This window comes from Ranitomeya imitator, chromosome 1 (assembly GCF_032444005.1).
Source record: "Ranitomeya imitator isolate aRanImi1 chromosome 1, aRanImi1.pri, whole genome shotgun sequence".
NCBI classification, from domain to species: Eukaryota; Metazoa; Chordata; class Amphibia; order Anura; family Dendrobatidae; genus Ranitomeya; species Ranitomeya imitator.
Window position 1 is genome coordinate 651,887,615 of NC_091282.1, and position 18,187 is coordinate 651,905,801.

The 18,187-nt window shown below is 47.4% G+C and overlaps 1 protein-coding gene across 1 annotated transcript in view; it reads left to right on the forward strand.

Moving 5' to 3' along the window:
* The first annotated feature begins 7,176 nt into the window (after positions 1-7,176).
* SV2A (synaptic vesicle glycoprotein 2A) overlaps positions 7,177-18,187 on the forward strand; it is a 185,574-nt gene continuing 174,563 nt past the window's right edge. Inside the window, exon 1 of the mRNA XM_069728698.1 lies at positions 7,177-7,319. The gene's annotated coding sequence lies outside the window, so the exon portion shown is untranslated. The remainder of the gene's footprint in view (positions 7,320-18,187) is intronic.

Genomic DNA, 18,187 nt, shown 5'->3' on the forward strand with positions numbered 1-18,187 from the left:
GATCACAATGTTTCGTAAACAATAATTATAAACAAAAAAAATATGGCCACACAGTGCTCCATGCTGTATAATGGCCACACATGATGCTCCATACTGTATAATGGCCCCACATGATGCTCCGTACTGTATAATGGCCCCAAATGATGCTGCGTACAGTGTACTGGCCCCACGTGATGCTCCATACTGTATAATGGGCCCACATGATGCTGCATACTGTATAATGGCCACACATGATGCTTCATACTGTATAATGGCCACATGATGCTCCATACTGTATAATGGCTACACATGATGCTCCATACTGTATAATGGCTACACATGATGCTCCATACTGTATAATGGCCACATTATGCTCCATACTGTATAATAACCCCACATGATGCTTCGTACTGTATAATGGCCACACATGATGCTCCATACTGTATAATGTGCTGTGAATTCCGCTCTTGGGCTCCCTCCGGTGGTTGTAAGTGGCACTTTTGTGAGTTCTGCTCTTGGGCTCCCTCCGGTGGTTTTAAGTGGTATGGCTGCTCCTTGGATTTAGCTGTCAGCAGCTGCTTCCACTGATTGTCTATTCTGCTCGGCTATTTAGCCTGGCTCTTTCCTTCAGCTTGTGCCACTTGTCAATGGTTCCTGGTTGGATTAACATCTCTTTGGATTTCCCTGTTATCCTAACCAGTTCAGCAAAGCTAAGTCCTTGCTTGCTCTTTTCTGTCCACAGGTTGTGGACTTATCCGTTCTGTGCTTTCTATGTTTGTCCAGCTTGTCAGTATGAATTAATTCAGTGTTGCTGGAAGCTCTGGGAAGCAGATTTACCCTCCACACCTTTAGTCAGGTGTGGAGATTTTTGTAAACTCTGTGTGGATTTTTTGTAGTGTTTTATACTGACCGCACAGTATTCCATCCTGTCCTATCTATCTAGCTAGACTGGCCTCCTGTGCTCATCCTGGTTTCATTCTGTGTATGTCTTTTCCCTCTCCACTCACAGTCATTACTTGTGGGGGACTATCTATCCTTTGGGGATTTTCTCTGAGGCAAGATAGTTTTCCTGTTTCTATCTTTAGGGGTAGTTAGTTCTCAGGCTGTGACGAGGTGCCTAGGGAGTGTTAGGAGCATCCCACGGCTACTTCTAGTGTTGTGTTGAGCTTAGGGACTGCGGTCAGTACAGGTACCACTTCCTTCAGAGCTCGTCCCATGTTGCTCCTAAACCAACAGATCATAACAATAATGGCCACATTATGCTCCATACTGTATAATAGCCCCACATGATGCTTCGTACTGTATAATGGCCACACATGATGCTTCATACTGTATAATGGCCACGCATGATGCTCCTTACTGTATAATGGCTCCACATGATGCTCCATACTGTATAATGGCCACACAGTGCCCCATACTGTATAATGGCCACACATAATGCTCCATACTGTATAATGGCCACATTATGCTCCATACTGTATAATGGCCCCACATGATGCTGCGTACAGTATACTTGCCCCACGTGATGGTCCATACAGTATAATGGCCCCACATGATGCTTTGTACAGTATAATGGCCCTACACGATGCTGGGTACAATATAATGGCCACACATAATGCTGGGTACAGTATAATAGCTCCACACGATGCTCCATACAGTATAATGGCCCCACACAATGCTGGGTACAGCATAATGGCCACACATGGTTACCCCACCCCCATCATTACCTTCTCCATCACTACACACACACACCTTTCCCCGAGCACCCTCGCAGCAGCTGGCAGCTTCCAATCCCACGGTGCTGATTGGTGTCATCCAGCTGCACCGCTGACTGCTCACGTTGCTGCAGCTGTCATACGCCACTGATAAAGACCTCTCCATGTCTCCTGTCCAAGTCAGTGTCTGAGCAAGGAGCAATATCTGCTCCGATCCGACACAGCCAGCGTCCGCTCCGTACACCTCGTACACATGCGACTCTGCTCCATACACCTTGTACACACATGACTCCGCTCCATACACCTTGCACATGCGGCTCCGCTCCGTACACCTCGTACACACACGGCTCTGCTCCATACACCTCATACACACACAGCTCCACTCTGTACACCTCGTACACACACCGCTCCGATACATACACCATTGCACACGCTGCTCTGCTCCGTATACCTTGCACACACACGGCTCTGCTCTGTACACCTCATACACACACAGCTCCTCTCCATACATCTCGTACACACATGGCTCCGCTCCTTACACACTGCACACGCTGCTCCACTCTGTACACCTTGTACACACACGGCTCCGCTACATACACCATTGCACACGCTGCTCCGCCCCGTATACCTTGCACACACACGGCTCTGCTCTGTACACCTCATACACACACGGCTCCTCTCCATACATCTCGTACACACACGGCTCCGCTCCTTACACACTGCACACGCTGCTCCGCTCCATATACCTTGTACACACATGGCTCTGCTCCGCACACCTCGTACACACGTGGCTCTGCTCTGTACACCTCGTACATATGTGGCTCCGCTCCGTACACCTCGTACACACACGACTCTGCTACATACACCTTTCACACTCTGCTCCGATCCGCACACCTCTTACACACATGGCTCCGCTCCGTGCACGTCTTACACACATGACTCCGCTCCATACACTTTTCACACGCTGCTCCGATCCATACACCTCGTACACACAAGGCTCTGCTACATCCACACTGTAAACACCTCCTGACCTCACACATACGCTTACCCTCCTCCAGCGCCATGACAACCAGCAGAGTCCTGTACACCGAGGTCCTCCCGATCATGTGACCCCTGACTCTTCCCATCCTGTGACTTCATCACAGGTCCTGTGCGCACAGAGCAGCCAATATGCGGTGTGCTGCTCTGCGGGTGCAGGGACTCAGGGAGCTGACCAGGTGATATTACACACCTCCCAACCAGTGCGGGACAACTAATGTCCCGCCCAAGATCGTGAGGCTGTCAAAATCGGGACAGTCCCGCTGGATCGGGACGGTTGGGAGGTATGTATAGTGTTATAGAGGCGTCTGTAACTGTACAGTGTTATAGGGGCGTCTGGGACTATATAATATTATGTGCAAATGTGACTGTACAGTGTTATAGGGGTGTCTGTGACTGTACAATGTTATAGGGATGTCTGTATCTGTACAGTGTTATAGAGGTGTCTGTGACTGTACATTGTTATAGGGGCATCTGTGACTTTACAGTGTTATAGGGGCATCTGTGACTTTACAGTGTTATGGGGTCGTCTGTGACTGCACAGTGTTATGGGGGCGTCTGTGAATTTACAGTGTTATAGGGGCATCTGTGACTGTACAGTGTTATAGAGGCGTCTGTGACTGTACAGTGTTATGGGGTCGTCTGTGACTGTACAGTGTTATGGGGTCGTCTGTGACTGTACAGTGTTATGGGGGCATCTGTGACTGTACATTGTTATAGGGGCTTCTGTGACTGTACAGTGTTATAGGGGCATCTGTGACTTTACAGTGTTATGGGGTCGTCTGTGACTGTACATTGTTATAGGGTCGTCTGTGACTGTACAGTGTTATAGGGGCGTCTGTGACTGTACACTGTTATAGGGGCGTCTGTGACTTTACAGTGTTATGGGGTCGTTCGTGACTGTACAGTGTTATGGGGCGTCTGTGAATTTACAGTGTTATGGGGGCGTCTGTGACTGTACATAGTTATAGGGTCTTCTGTGACTGTACAGTGTTATAGGGGCATCTGTGACTGTACAGTGTTATACAGGCATCTGTGACTTTACAGTGTTATGGAGTCGTCTGTGAATTTACAGTGTTATAGGGGCATCTGTGACTGTACAGTGTTATAGGGGCATCTGTGACTGTACAGTGTTATACAGGCATCTGTGACTGTACAGTGTTATGGGGGCATCTGTGACTGTACAGTGTTATGGGGCGTCTGTGAATTTACAGTGTTATAGGGGCATCTGTGACTGTACAGTGTTATAGAGGCGTCTGTGACTGTACAGTGTTATGGGGTCGTCTGTGACTGCACAGTGTTATGGGGGCGTCTGTGACTGTACAGTGTTATGGGGGCGTCTGTGAATTTACAGTGTTATGGGGGCGTCTGTGACTGTACATTGTTATAGGGGTGACTGTACAGTGTTATAGGGGCATCTGTGACTGTACAGTGTTATAGAGGCGTCTGTGACTGTACAGTGTTATGGGGTCGTCTGTGACTGCACAGTGTTATGGGGGCGTCTGTGACTGTACAGTGTTATGGGGGTATCTGTGACTGTACATTGTTATAGGGGTGTCTGTGACTGAACAGTGTTATAGGGGCATCTGTGACTTTACAGTGTTATGAGGTCGTCTGTGACTGTACATTGTTATAGGGTCGTCTGTGACTGTACAGTGTTATAGTGGCGTCTGACTGTGCACTGTTATAGGGGCGTCTGTGACTGTACAGTGTTATGGGGTCGTCTGTGACTGCACAGTGTTATGGGGGCGTCTGTGACTGTACAGTGTTATGGGGGCATCTGTGACTGTACAGTGTTATAGGGGCATCTGTGACTGCACAGTGTTATAGGGGCATCTGTGACTGTCCAGTGTTATGGTGGCGTCTGTGACTGTACAGTGTTATAGGGGCATCTGTGACTTTACAGTGTTATGGGGGTGTCTGACTGTACAGTGTTATGGGGGCGTCTGTGACTGTACAGTGTTATAGGGGCGTCTGTGAATTTACAGTGTTATGGGGGCGTCTGTGATTGTACATTGTTATAGGGTCGTCTGTGACTGTACAGTGTTATAGGGGCATCTGTGACTGTACAGTGTTATATGGGCGTCTGTGACTTTACAGTGTTATGGGGGCATCTGTGAATTTACAGTGTTATGGGGTCATCTGTGACTGTACATTGTTATAGGGTCGTCTGTGACTGTACAGTGTTATAGGGGCGTCTGTGACTGTACACTGTTATAGGGGCGTCTGTGACTTTACAGTGTTATGGGGTCGTCCGTGACTGTACAGTGTTATGGGGCGTCTGTGAATTTACAGTGTTATGGGGGCGTCTGTGACTGTACATAGTTATAGGGTCTTCTGTGACTGTACAGTGTTATAGGGGCATCTGTGACTGTACAGTGTTATACAGGCATCTGTGACTTTACAGTGTTATGGGGGCATCTGTGACTTTACAGTGTTATGGGGTTGTCTGTGACTGTACAGTGTTATGGGGGCGTCTGTGAATTTACAATGTTATAGGGGCATCTGTGACTGTACAGTGTTATAGAGGCGTCTGTGACTGTACAGTGTTATGGGGTCGTCTGTGACTGCACAGTGTTATGGGGGCGTCTGTGACTGTACAGTGTTATGGGGGCGTCTGTGAATTTACAGTGTTATGGGGGCGTCTGTGACTGTACATTGTTATAGGGGTGACTGTACAGTGTTATAGGGGCATCTGTGACTGTACAGTGTTATAGAGGCGTCTGTGACTGTACAGTGTTATGGGGGCGTCTGTGACTGTACAGTGTTATGGGGGCGTCTGTGAATTTACAGTGTTATGGGGGCGTCTGTGACTGTACATTGTTATAGGGGTGACTGTACAGTGTTATAGGGGCATCTGTGACTGTACAGTGTTATAGAGGCGTCTGTGACTGTACAGTGTTATGGGGTCGTCTGTGACTGCACAGTGTTATGGGGGCGTCTGTGACTGTACAGTGTTATGGGGGCATCTGTGACTGTACAGTGTTACAGGGGCATCTGTGACTGCACAGTGTTATAGGGGCATCTGTGACTGTCCAGTGTTATGGTGGCGTCTGTGACTGTACAGTGTTATAGGGGCGTCTGTGACTGTACAGTGTTATAGAGGCGTCTGTGACTGTATATTGTTATAGGGGCGTCTGTGACTGTACAGTGTTATAGAGGCGTCTGTAACTGTATAGTGTTATAGAGGCGTCTGTGACTGTACAGTGTTATAGGGGCGTCTGTGACTGTATATTGTTATAGGGGCGTCTGTGACCGTACAGTGTTATAGGGGCGTCTGTGACTGTACAGTGTTATAGGGCCATGTGTGACTGTATATTGTTATAGGGGCGTCTGTGACCGTACAGTGTTATAGGGGCGTCTGTGACTGTACAGTGTTATAGGGCCATGTGTGACTGTATATTGTTATAGGGGCGTCTGTGACCGTACAGTGTTATGGGGGCGTCTGTGACTGTACAGTGTTATGGGGGCGTTTGTGACTGTACAGTGTTATAGGGGCATCTGTGACTTTACAGTGTTATGGGGGTGTCTGACTGTACAGTGTTATGGGGGCGTCTGTGACTGTACAGTGTTATAGGGGCATCTGTGACTGTATATTGTTATAGGGGCGTCTGTGACCGTACAGTGTTATAGGGGCGTCTGTGACTGTACAGTGTTATGGGGGCGTCTGTGACTGTACAGTGTTATGGGGGCGTCTGTGACTGTACAGTGTTATAGGGGCATCTGTGACTTTACAGTGTTATGGGGGCGTCTGTGACTGTACAGTGTTATAGGGGCATCTGTGACTGTATATTGTTATAGGGGCGTCTGTGACCGTACAGTGTTATAGGGGCGTCTGTGACTGTACAGTGTTATGGGGGCGTCTGTGACTGTACAGTGTTATGGGGGCGTCTGTGACTGTACAGTGTTATAGGGGCATCTGTGACTTTACAGTGTTATGGGGGCGTCTGTGACTGTACAGTGTTTTAGGGGCGTCTGTGACTGTACAGTGTTATGGGGGCGTCTATGCTCGGGGGCGTCTGTCCCAGGCTCACTATTATGGGTGGCCCCTGCATATGACATTCAGGTCAGTGACGTGTACCCTCAGGTTATGGCCTATGTCTCCTTTTGCCCTTTGCCTCCCTTTCTTCCTCCTTATGGCATCTGCACCCTCCTTCTCCTCCTCTGTGCCTCCTGCGCCCCTTCCCTCCATGCAGCAGTCACACTAATAATAACACACAATTTGTCAGGTTCAGCTACTTCAGTGCATTTCAATGAGGGCTAGGGGGCACAGCGAGGCCCGCACCTGCCTGCAGGTGGTACAGCTGCGGTGTCCTGCCCTCCTCCCACCCTGACCCGATTGAGTGTGGAGGACAGCTCAGATGGCATGCCCTGCCGCCTGCTGAGAGGCTGAGAGGGAGGGTATCATTTACTCCTCTTCGCTCTCCCCCCTATTTGACGGTGCAGAGTGGTTTAACCCGATGCTCTGTTGTAAGAGCAGCTCTCAATCTGGTACCCAGAGCCTCAGCATCCCCATCCCTCCTGTGTCCTCCCACAGAGGCACTGGCACCCACACCCACCGCCACAGCCTGGCACGCTGGACACAAGGTAAAGACAACTGTGCATTTTAACCGTATATTTAAACCCTTGCCATTGGTGGTGCCATTTTGCCCTTGCCCCCCTCCCACTCATCTAAATATGTACATCTATGTAACGGCATTTGGTGGTCGGCATAGTGGGCAGCACATATGCCTTTGGCATGGCCCAGGGTGCAGGGGCTGGCATCGTCCTGGTGCATTAGCTCCTCCGCTATACACAACACTATGACCTTGGAACGTAAAGCTGCCAACATCTAATATAACCCCGACCGAACCCCAGGAATGGAGGATGGTGGGGGGCGAATTGCTCCAAAGGGAGGATGAAGGGGGGCTGCCCTGAAGGGAGGATGGGGGAAGCTGCCCTAAAGAGAGGGTGTCGGGGGTGAAGCTGCCCAGAAAGGAGGATGGGGGGAAGCTACCCTAATGGGGAGGTGAGCTACCATAAATGGAGGATGGGAGCTACCCCAAAAGGAGGATGGTGGGGGTGAGCTACTACAAATGGAGGATGGTGGGGGAAAGCTGCCCTGAAGGGATGATGGTGGTGTAATCTGCCCCCAACAGAGGATGAAAGGAGGACGGTGGTGGTGGTGGTGGGGGGCAGCGTGAGCTACTTCAAAGGGAGGATGGTGGTGGATAGTTGGTCCGAATTGAGGGAAATCTGCCCCAAGGGAGGATGGGGGAGAAGCTGCCCCAAATGGAGGATGGGATAAAGTTGCCACAGAGCGAAGATGGGGGGAAATCTGCCCCGAAGGGAGGATGAGATAAGGTTGCCTCAGAGTGAGGATGGAGGATGGGGAGAAAGCTGCCAGGGGGCACAACTGAGTAATACTGGAGGGCACGAGGCTGACCGTCCTGATGACATTCACTGTCCATGTATAGGGTGGACTGAGGTGGTCACGTAACCTTGGGTGAATGGCTGCTGAATAATCTACATCACTGATGTGTAGCGGTAGCAGGATAGGAAAGGGTTAACTCAGTGTGAATAGTCATTATCTATCCTCTAATCCTGGGAGCACATATTATTACTGATGTGTAATATCTATGATGTGTGTGTTTGTGTATATATACTGTATATATTTATTTATCATCTATGTAGAAAGAAACAAAAAGAGGCAGTGATTCCTTATATTGGGAGTAGAAGAATTGGTTTTTAATCGGCCCATGTGCCATTTGTGCTAAGAAAAAATATCTATCCCACATCTCTCTGTCACTCTTGTCAGCCCTGTATAATCCAGGATGACCTTGGCTTTGTCGGACCCAGTAGTGCAGGTACACCGCGGCTGTTAATGGCTTGTCTTGTAGCAACGAGCCGCCTCCGTCGCTGGCTTTGGGAATTTCCTTCCCCTTGATGCTCGGGGTGAGGACGCCGCAGCATGCTGTAATGCTCTGTGTTTCCACTGCCCGGGGTGTGATATAAGTTACTGTAAGATCTTTATAAATAAAACCGCGACAGATGTGAGAATCTAATCAGCCTCCTGTCGCGCCATTGACAGAAACATCATTCGCATGATTGAGAAAAACACCCATGTGATATATAGTGCATGCGTATGGCCAGCATTTATAGGGTCTGACCCGGCACATCCTGTGAGGCAGGTGTATAGACCCACCATTTATGGGATGTCATCTGTGCTGGGAGGTTTTCTTGCAATGTTCTGTCTTGTCAGCCACGTATAACAATTTGTGATTTTAATTTCCTTCCTAAAATAAATCCCACCCGGGGTCATGGCTTCATATATGTACAATAGTTGGCTCTGAAGGCTGCAGACATATCTGTGCCCCATAGCACTGGTTTGTCAGCAAGGTCTGCATTCCCTAATATCCAGTCAGAAGCCTATTATGCCGTCGGGGGCCCCAGATGCCGTCATACACTTGGTCTCCAGTCAGAGCCCGAGATGCCTTCATACGTTGTCTCTGGTCAGAGCCCAAGATGCCGTCATACGTTGTCTCCAGTCAGAGCCCAAGATGCCTTCATACGTTGTCTCTGATCAGAGCCCAAGATGCCATCATACACACTGTCTCCGGTCAGAGCCCGAGATGCCGTCATACATTGTCTCTGGTCAGAGCCCGAGATGCCATCATACGTTGTCTCTGGTCAGAGCCTGAGATGCCATCATACGTTGTCTCCAGTTAGAGCCCAAGATGCCTTCATAAGTTGTCTCTGATCAGAGCCCAAGATGCCATCATACACACTGTCTCCGGTCAGAGCCCGAGATGCCGTCATATGTTCGCTCTCCAGTCAGAGCCCGAGATGATGTCACATGCACTGTCTCCGGTCAGAGCCCGAGATGCCATCATACGTTGTCTCTGGTCAGAGCCCGAGATGCCGTCATACGCTCGGTCTCCAGTCAGAGCCCGAGATGCCTTCATATGTTGTCTCTGGTCAGAGCCCAAGATGCCGTCATACGTTGTCTCCAGTCAGAGCCCAAGATGCCTTCATACGTTGTCTCTGATCAGAGCCCAAGATGCCATCATACACACTGTCTCCGGTCAGAGCCCGAGATGCCGTCATACATTGTCTCTGGTCAGAGCCCGAGATGCCATCATACGTTGTCTCTGGTCAGAGCCTGAGATGCCATCATACGTTGTCTCCAGTTAGAGCCCAAGATGCCTTCATAAGTTGTCTCTGATCAGAGCCCAAGATGCCATCATACACACTGTCTCCGGTCAGAGCCCGAGATGCCGTCATACGTTCGCTCTCCAGTCAGAGCCCGAGATGATGTCACATGCACTGTCTCCGGTCAGAGCCCGAGATGCCATCATACGTTGTCTCTGGTCAGAGCCCGAGATGCCGTCATACGCTCGGTCTACGGTCAGGGCCCGAGATGCCGTCATACACACTGTCTCCGGTCAGAGCCCGAGATGCCGTCATACACACTGTCTCCGGGCAGAGCCCGAGATGGCGTCATACACACTGTCTCCAGTCAGAGCCCGAGATGCCATCATACACACTGTCTCCGGTCAGAGCCCGAGATGCCGTCATACGTTCGCTCTCCAGTCAGAGCCCGAGATGATGTCACATGCACTGTCTCCGGTCAGAGCCCGAGATGCCATCATACGTTGTCTCTGGTCAGAGCCCGAGATGCCGTCATACGCTCGGTCTACGGTCAGGGCCCGAGATGCCGTCATACACACTGTCTCCGGTCAGAGCCCGAGATGCCGTCATACACACTGTCTCCGGGCAGAGCCCGAGATGGCGTCATACACACTGTCTCCAGTCAGAGCCCGAGATGCCATCATACACACTGTCTCCGGTCAGAGCCCGAGATGCCGTCATACACACTGTCTCCGGGCAGAGCCCGAGATGGCGTCATACACACTGTCTCCGGTCAGAGCCCGAGATGCCGTCATACACACTGTCTCCGGGCAGAGCCCAAGATGACGTCATACGCTCTGTCTCCGGTCAGAGCCTGAGTTGCCATCATACGTAATCAGCAAATAATACAAAACCCGGCACTCAACTTTGTGGTGTGAAGAAACGAAAGATTTATTATTCCAAATCCACCGCTGAACAGCGGTGGACGCTGCGATGACAGCACCTATATAGGCTGTAACTTCTATTTCTGGGTATCCAATACTATATTGGTAGTAACCTCCGGGCAGGCCATATGGCCACTTGAATCTATGCATTGTCCCAGTAAACGTTACTGATGAAGGTCCAGCTGTGGGACCGAAACGTTTTCTGATTTGGGATAATAAATCTTTCGTTTCTTCATATCCAGTCAGAGTCCTGGTCACCTGTCACAGGCCCAGGCTAAATAGGCTTGTACTCCTTCCCAAGAACTTACACTCATGGCACCTTTCCCCTTAAAGTCCGCCATCTCACCCTGCTTTTTACCCTTCATTATATCATAGTGATTTCAATGTTGTCGTATTTTCGCCATATTTGTTTCTCAGAGTCGTCGCTCTTCCTCAGATGTTTCTGCACCCTTATGCAAAGCCTGTATCAGGCCCCTCACCCGCCATGGTGTCACTATAGGTATCAGATGGGCATACAGTCCTCAGAGACTGTGTTTGGGTATGCCGCTGTAAACAACCTATGCGCCGTATGTAGTTGGTGATGGGGTGTTAGTAAGACTGATCCGCCGCCCATTACATATGGCGTAAGTCACGTGGGCAATCCAGAAATAACGGTGCCTGTAAACTATGCTAAACACGCTAATCCCTACCCCCTCCTCAGTAGTCATATGCATATATTAGTGAGCATCTCACCTGCTGCCGGAGTGAGAAATACATCGGGAGCGCTTGTCAGGGTGTAAAGATGTTTGATATAACATTATTGGCACAGTCAGATGTATGGAGCTTCCAGTACTACTGCCAGTAGTGCAACTGTGGGCCTCTCTCTGTCAACAGTGAACCGAACCCCCAATAGACAAGAGGGATACACTAGGAAATCCAACCGGCCTAGCAGTAGCATTTGGGAATTGTATGGTAGCAGTGTTCGGGAGCCATTTGGTAGCATTATGTATGCACTGAATGACCGTATTCTTTGGCCGCTGTACAGTTTTGGGAATGGTAGTAACATTTGCAAACTATGTGGCAGTATAATATAGTCACTGTATGACAATATTGTCTAGAATTTGTGTCACTGTATTATTTTGGGCTTGTATGGCACATTATATTACAGTATTATTTAGGAACTCTAAGGCAGCAATATGTGGGCAATGTATAGCAGTATTATTTGCAATTTGTATGGTGGTACTATTTGAGGACTGTACAACAGCATTATTTGGGTACTGTGTTACAATGCTATTTGTGAGCTGGAGGGATATATTATATGGGCACTATGTCAGTATTTTTTGTGATCTCTATTATGTGGTCACTTTATGGCAGAATTTTGAGCTGCATGGCTGTATCATGTGGTCACTGTATGGCAGTACTATTTGGGAGCTGAAGGGCTTTATTATATGGGCACTGTATGGCAGTATTATTTGTGAGCTGTAGGGCTTTATTATGCGGCTACTGTATGGCAGTATTATTTGTGAGCTGTAGGGGTGTATCATGTGGTCACTGTACAGCAGAATTATTTGTGAGCTGTAGGGATATATTATATGGTCACTGTATGGCAGAATTATTTGTGAGCTGTAGGGATTTATTATATGGTCATTGTATGGCAGTATTATTTGTGAGCTGTAGGGCTGTACTACCTGGGCACTGCATGAAAGTATTATTTGTGAGCTGTAGGGTTGCATTAAGTGGTCACTGTATCTGGCAAAAATATTTGTGAGCTGAAGGGCTGTATCATGTGGGCACTGTATGGCAGTATAATTTGGGAGCTGTGGGGCTGTATCATGTAATCACTGTGTGGTAGCATTATTTTTGTGCTGTATGGCTCTATTATGGCTTTATTATGTAGGCACTATTTGTGAGCTGTAGGGCGTATCATGTGGGAGCCGTAGAACTGTATTATATGAGCACTGTATGGCAGTATTATTTGGAAGCTATGGGTCTGCATTATGTGGGCATTGTATAGCAGTATTATTTGGAAGCTGTAGGCATTGTATAGCAGTATTATTTGGAAGCTTTAGGGTTGTATAATGTGGGCACTGTACAGCAGTACTATTTGGAAGCTGTAGGTCTGTATTATGTGGGCACTATATGGAAGTATTATTTGGAAGCTGCAGATCTATATTATGTGGGCACTCTATGGTAATATTATTTGGGAACTGTATTATGTGGGGACTGTATGGCAGTATTATTTGGGAGCTGTAGGGCTTTATTATGTGGGCACTGTGTGGCAGTATTATTTGAGAGTGCTAGGGCTGTATTATTTTGTCACTGTATGGCAGTATTATTTAGGAGCTGTAGGTATGTTTCATGTAATTACTGTACGGCAGCATTAATTATGTGCTGTATGGCAGTATTATGTGAACACTATATGGCAGCATTATTTTGTGCTGTATGGCTTTATTATCTAGGTACTATCATTTGAGAGCTGTAGGGCAGTTTTATTTGGGCACTACAGGTCTGTATTATGTGGGCACTGTATGGCAATATTTAAAAGTTCTAGGGCTGTACTTTTTGGGAGCTGTAGAGCTGTATTATATGGGCACTGTATGGCAATATTTAGAAGCTCTAGGGCTGTACTTTTTGGGAGCTGTATTATATAGGCACTGTATGGTAGTAATGCTTGTTAGCTATAGGGCTGTATTATGTTGGCACTATATGACAGTATTGTTTTTGAGCTGTAGAGCTATTTTATGTGGGCACTGTATGGCAGTATTATTTGGGAACTGTAGGTCTGTACTATATGGACGCTGTATGGCAGTATTTGGAGGCTGCATGTTTATATTATGTGGGCACAGTATGGCAGTATTATTTGGGAGCTATAGGTTTGTATTATGTAGGAACTGTATGGCAGTAATTGTAATCTGTAGGGCTGTGTCAAATAAGCACTTGCAGTATTATTTGGGAGCTATTGGACTATGTTAATCAGGCACTGTATGGAAGTATTTGTGAGTTATAGAGCTCTATCAAGTGGGCACACTATAGCAGTATTATTTTGGAGGGAGCTGCAGGTCTGTATTATGTGGGCACTATATGGCAATCTTATTTGGAAGCTGTTGGGCTCTATTATTTGGGAGCTGTAGGGCTGTATTTATTATTATTATTTATTTATTTGTATATTATTTGTATAGCACCATTGATTCCATGGTGCTGTACATGAAAAGAGGTTACATACAAATTACAGATATCACTTATGTGATTATGAGTGTATTATGTGATCACTGTATGTAGTATTATTTGGAACTGTAGGGCAGTATCTTGTGGGCACCGTGTGGCAGTATTATTTGGGAGCTGTAGGGCTGTATTACCTAGGGCAGTGTTATATGTGAGCTGCAGGGCATTTTATATGGGCACTGTTTGACAGTATTTGGGATCTGTATGGCAGTATTATTTGGGTGCTATAGGGCCACATTATGTGTATGGCAGTATTATTTGGGAGCTGTAGGGCTGTACTATTTGGGCACTCTACGGCAGTATTATTTGGGAGCTGTAGAGCTGTATTGTTTGGAAGCTACAGGGCTGTATCATTTAGGAACTGTATGACAGTATTTGGGAGTTGTAGGTCTGTATTAGGTGGGCATTGTTTGTCACTATTATGTGGAAGCTGTAGGGCTGTATTATTTGGGCTCTATATGGCAGTATTAGGAAGGTATTGTATGGCAGCATTTGTGTTTATTCTATGGTAATATTATTTGGAAGCTGCATGCATGTACACCTACAGTATATACCGTAAGTATGTATCATATGTACTATTTGTACTATGTGGTTCTGTAATGGGGGAACGGCAGGATGGCAGAACAACCAGTGCCCTTTGTGTCTGTGCTTTATGTACTGTTTATATAATACAAATATTCCTCTTCTCGTTTTTCTGATCACATCATGCTATGCGCTCATGTATTTTTGTAACGCACAATATGTGTTGTGTTAGCAAGATACACAAGTGTTATCGCAGGGCAGGCCGCATGCTGTTCCTCCTTGAATCATTTTGCTGTCAGGATTGTGCTAGTGATCTATTCTTAGAGGCACAGCAGCGAGTGAGGCGAGAGGTCTGCGTGTAACAGTGCGTACGACGCACGGGAATCAGATATTTATAGAGACTGCTGCGCCAAAGCCTAACCATTATGGTACCCGATGGATGGACATTTATCTGAGTCCAATTGCAGAGTTGTCCCACAAAAATAACATTTCTGGGGATTAGCTGCTGGGGAATAGAGCAGTAGTGAGCATGTGCGACCATCATTCTTGTAGAAAGTGAATGCAGCAGTGGTCGCACATGCTCACTACCGCACCATTCACGCTGGGGATTTTTTTATTGCTTCCATTCACTTAGAGCAAGCAGAGCTCTTGTAAAGTATATTCATATTGTGCCTAATAGGCTTTATTTCTTTAAAACCGCAGCTTCCCGCTGTTGGTCACTTTCTCTATAACAAGCGTTTTCTGTCAAGGGTCCTTTGAATATTTATTCCATTCTTCAGGGCCCGCACAAATAGTGTGCTAACTCCACCCACAAAGTACATCCTGACTCTGGCACTGGCGTTGGGACGTAATCTTTCATTGCATGCTCTTCAGTATTCAGTAGTGAGCACTGCGTGCGTGTGCAAACAGAGCAAGAAGAGATAAAGGGTCGGCGGCTGGCAAAACACAGCTGCCGGCCCAAGCACTGCGGTCCCGGCAATCTGCTCGGGGGCCAGAGAAAAGGTAATTGAGGGCTGTGAATGGTCCACGTGCCTGAGCTTCCCCACAATATAATGCCGCTCCGGGCGGATGACGTAAGATCGGCTGCGCGGCATTTATACAGCGGGCCGGCGCGGGGACGTGACATGCATCTTAATGGTAGAGCGCCTCTTGTCTTGCAGTCATGCCTGGGTCACCATGATGGGGGACATTAATCAGGGAGCCGCACCTTCAGGACAAGCCCGCGATGTTCCCGCTACCATTGTATATCAGAGCTGGGCTGCTGTAACCTTGCGAGGCCATTACAGCGTCTTCAGGGAGCGGTGGGAGAAGTGAAGCGTTCGCTCCTTCCTTATACTGACGCATTTTGGAAGACTTTGGATGTCATGTGCCATTTAATATCAGCCTGGGAGATGAAGTCAGCAAATTGCACCGCTCCGGGCTTCTGAATGTGGCTTATATTCTTCTTGACAGTACAAGGATGCTAACAGGGTTTTCAAGAAGACTTGATAAAATCACTGGTACAGACAAGTAACTAAATTATCATGTTGTCCTGGACTTCAGAATGATGAGTTCTCCATTCATGTTTCTTTTTCCACTTATGAGACACTTCGCCTCTTCCCTACCTCCTAAGCTCACCATTCACTCTGAAAAATGACTAAAATCCATTTTGGTCAAAGCAAGACAGATGGACAGTTTGCTGAGGGATCAGATTACAGCTACTTATTGAAGTCTATGGAGAAGGGAGGGGGAGCAGAGTGAGAAAGAGACACAGACACACACACACAGTCTGTGCTGCTGCCTTCTGATAAGTGCTTTTATCTCATCCAGAGCTGGTTGAACAGCTACACTGCTTAGTACTGCTGTATAATGTCGTCCTGCTTCTGAACATGTACTAAATAGAGACAGGAGAGCAAGAATCCCTCATGTCTGTGTGCACCTTATAGCAGCTCTTCTCCACCCACTACCTCAGAGACAATTGAAAAAAAAAATCGTTCCTGCAGAGGAGAAAACTGCTGACATTGCAGGAGACAAGTCATAATGACCAGAAATAGCGTTATTCGGAAAGTCACCTGAAATTACACTACCATTTAAACCTACAGAATTTTTATTAGAATTTAATTAATGTGTATATTTATATTTATTTTCCTTTGTATATATTTTGATCACACTTTAATGTATATTTTATTTTCATATTTAAATTAAAAATTAAGAGACCACCACATCAAAACCCTGTCATGGGCAGCCCAATCTCCAGACCTGAACCCCACTGAAAACCTCTGGAATGTAATCAAGAGGATGAAGGATAGTCACAAGTCATCAAACAATGAAGAACTGCTTACATTTGTGCCCCACAAGCAGTGTGAAAGACTGGTGGTAACCATGCCAAGACGCATGAAAGCTGTGATTTAAAATCATGGTTATTCCACAAAATATTGATTTCTGAACTCTTCCTGAGTTAAAACATTAGTATTGTTGTTTCTAAATGATTATAAACTTGTTTTATCTCCATTACTTGGGGTCTGAAAGCACTGGGGGGGGGGGGGGTGCGGTTAATTTTGACCATTTTTCTTTGTCAGAAAAAAAATACCGTATATACTCGAGCATAAGTCGCGAATTTCAGCCCATTTTTTTTAGGCTGAAATTGCCCCTCTCGGCTTATACTCGAGTCATTCCCAGGGGTCGGCAGGGGAGGGGGAGCGGAGCTGTCTAATAATACTCACCTGCTCCTGGCGCGGTCCCTGCACGTCCCTGGTTCTCCGGGCATCAGTAGCTTCTTCCTCTGTTGAGCGGTCACATGGTACCGCTCATTACAGTAATGAATATAGACCCGACTCCACTCCCATAGGGGTGGAGCTGCATATTCATTACTGTAATGAGCGGTAACGGTGACCGCTCAATACAGGAAGAAGCAGTCAGCGCCCGGAGAACCAGGGACGTCCAGGGACCGCGCCAGGAGCAGGTGAGTATGACGGGGGCAGTGCGCGATATTCACCTGTCCCCTGTTCCACCGTCGGCGCCGCTGTGTCTTCAGCGTCCTCTGCAGTGACGCTCAGGTCAGAGGGCGCGATGACGCGATTAGTGAGCGGAAGATCTAGCGGCGCTCGGTGGTGGAACGGAGGACAGGTGAATATAGCAAGTGCCGGGGGCCTGAGTGACAAGAGGTGAGTATGTCATTTTTTTATTTTTATTTTAATCGCAGCAACAGCATATGGGGCAAATATCTCTATTTAGCATCTTATGGGGCCGTGTGCAGCATTATATGGGGCAAATATCTGTATGGAACATCTTATGGGGCCATGTGCAGCATTATATGGGGCAAATATCTGTATGGAACATCTTATGGCGCCATGTGCAGCGTTAAATGGGGCAAATATCTCTATGGAACATCTTATGGGGCCATGTGCAACGTTAGCAACGTTATATGGGGCAAATATTTCTATGGAGCTTCTTATGGGGCCATGTTCAGCATTATATGGGGCAAATATCTGTATGGAGCATCTTATGGGGCCATGTGCAGCATTATATGGGGCAAATATCTCTATGGAGCATCTTATGGGGCCATGTTCAGCATTATATGGGGCAAATATCTCTATGGAGCATCTTTTGGGGCCATGTTCAGCATTATATGGGGCAAATATCTCTATGGAGCATCTTGTGGGGCCATGTGCAGCATTATATGGGGAAAATATTTCTATG